Raw genomic sequence first — 2,921 nt, forward strand, 5'->3', positions numbered from 1 at the left:
GGGGGTCCCTGCTTCATCTCTCTCTCAACTAAGGGGTCCTTTGCCTGAAAACGTTGAAGACCCCTGGTATAGTACATTGACACCGGGTTACATTTGACATTGCAGTCAGAACTGCCGCACCCTTGTTGGGGCAAAGATGGAACTGAGGCATGTGGAAAAGCAAGTGAGCCGTGTTGTCTCTCGATCTGTCCCTGTTTGTGTTATCACTTCACCTACTCCCCTCATTCGCTCTATTTCTGTTTTCTTTCCATTTCGCTCTGTGCATTGCTGTTCAGTGAATTTGTGTGTGTGCACGGCCAACATGACTATGCTGCACACACACAGCTGCTGTTACGAGTGCTGTGATTTGGTGTGAGTCAGCTATCCAGGAGCATAGCTGTGATGTGACCATTTAGGAGTTTAGAGAATGAGAGAGAGAGAGAGAGAGGGAGAGAGAGAGAGAGAGATGGACAGAGTGGACAGTTACCCAGCTGTTGCATCATCTGGAAACCCCTCCTCCCACACGCACACGTTGGCGTTAGTAGCAATGCGACCCAGCAGGCAAGCACATTAGACACAGCCTACATCACTGAGTGAACCCGCTCTCCATCGCGTCACTTCCTGTGAGGATGTCTGTGATTGGCTGGTTGTGAGTGGAGGGAAGAGATTTTAGTTGTTTTTTTTTTTACAAATTTCTTTATTGTTTTTTGGCAGATGAACAGAATAAAGGATTAGTCATACAAAATTACATATCTGTTTTTTTTCCCAATAAAGAAGAACAAAAGAAAACAAGAAGAAGCAACCACACAAACACATTCATCCAAGGTGGGGAGGAGGATAGGAGGGGGAGAGGGGGTTTCTCTGCTCTTAGCCTAGAAGGAGAGGTCGTCGATTATGGTCAAGGTGCCAATATGGTCCAGCATGGGCTGCCATTTTTTATAGAAGGACTCCAATGAGCCACCCAGCGAGGCCCTGAGCCTTTCCAGTTTTATACAATACAAAATTTCCTGGATCCACCTATTGTGAGTAGGAGGAGAAGGATGTATCCAATTTAAAAGAATTAACCTCCTAGCTAGTAGGGTCGTAAAAGCTATAACTCTTTGAATGGCAGATGTTGAATTGGGGATTGAGGTGAGACCGAAAATGGCAATAAGGGGATCTGGATCAATACGTACACCTATTGCTCTGCTTAGGGTGTCGAATACAGCAGTCCAAAAACTTGTCAATTTAGAACAGGACCAAAACATGTGCATGTAGTCCGCTGGGGATTGTTTACATCTATTGCAGGCATCTGATCTATCAGGGTATATCCTAGCCAGTTTGGCATTAGTAAAGTGAACTCTATGTAAAATCTTACACTGAATAAGCCTGTGCCTAGCACAAATAGAAGTAGTATGTACCAGTTCTAATATTTCATCCCACTGCTCGTCTGAGAGAGTAATTCCGAGGTCCTGGTCCCATGCAGCTCTTAATGAGTTTAAATGAGTATGATTCAACTTGGAGATGTCATCGTATATCATTGAAATTAATTTTTTATCTCCAGGGTTAAACTTCAAAAAGGAATCAAAGGCAGTCTCTGGTGGGCGATTAGGGTAATGAGGGTACATATTCCTGACAAAGTCTCTAAATTGGAGAAAGCGAAAATGGTGACTGTTGGGTAAATTGAATTTTACTTTCAGTTCAGCAAATGAGGAGAATATACCATTTGAAAAGAGATCCCCGATAGATCGCGCACCCCCTTCTGACCAGATCCGGAAGCCCGGGTCCGAGCATGACAGAGGGAAGAGATGATTTCGATATACAGGGGCAAGCCCGGAAGCTGTATGTAAACCGTGTTGTTTTCTCAGTTGAGACCAGATTTTCAATGTATTTACAACCAAGGGATTATTAGAGGCTTCCTTAAACTGAATCGGCAAATGGGAGCAAATCATAGACCATAGAGAATACTCCGAGGATGCAGCCTCCATTTCAGCCCATAGGGGTATAGAGCCTGTTGCTTGTTCAGTATTCCAAAAAAGGATCTTATTGATGTTGGCGGACCAGTAATAGTGGCGAATATTAGGAAGTGCTAAGCCTCCCTCATCTTTGGAAAGTTGGAGAATCTCTAGCCTAATACGTGCCTTTTTATTACACCATAGAAAGGTTCTAATAAGCCGGTCAAGATTGGTGAAAAATGATTTACTGATAAAAATAGGAACGTGTTGAAAAGGGTACAAAAATCGGGGGAGTATTATCATTTTAATCAGATTGACCCTACCCAATAAAGAAAGGGGCAGGGTAGACCAACGAGCCAATTCCTCTTTACACTTATCTACCAGTGGGCTGAAGTTCCTGGCGAAAAGTCCAGTGAATGATTTAGTGACATTGATACCCAAATATTTAAACCCTTCTGTAACTTTCCTAAAGGGAAAGCGAGAGTGGGGAATTTGATCGGCCAAGGGATTAATCGCTAAGTACTCGCTCTTTTGGAGATTAAGTTTATAGCCCGATAGCACCTTGAATTGTTCTATAATGCGCAAGATAATAGGTAGAGAGGTCACTGGGTCCGAAATGTATAATAAAAGGTCATCTGCATAAAGCGACAATTTGTGCACGTGCCCAAAACGGGAGATGCCCTTGAACCCCTCTTCTCCGCGCAGCCATAAGGCCAGTGGTTCGATGGCGAGGGCAAACAACGACGGAGACAAAGGGCAACCTTGCCTATTCCCGCGGGAGAGCGTGAAACGACCCGATTTCATTCCATTTACATTAACCGAAGATACTGGGGAAGTGTACATAAGTTTGATCCATTTAATAAATTCTGGGGGGAAACCAAATTTGTCAAGAACGTAGAATAGGTACCCCCATTCCACGCGATCAAACGCTTTTTCGGCATCTAAAGAAAGCACAATTTCAGGTGAGTCAGAGGCGGGAGTGTAAAGAATATTAAATAATCTTCTCGT

Source organism: Nannobrachium achirus (assembly GCF_963921795.1).
Source record: "Nannobrachium achirus genome assembly, chromosome: 13".
NCBI lineage: Eukaryota > Metazoa > Chordata > Actinopteri > Myctophiformes > Myctophidae > Nannobrachium > Nannobrachium achirus.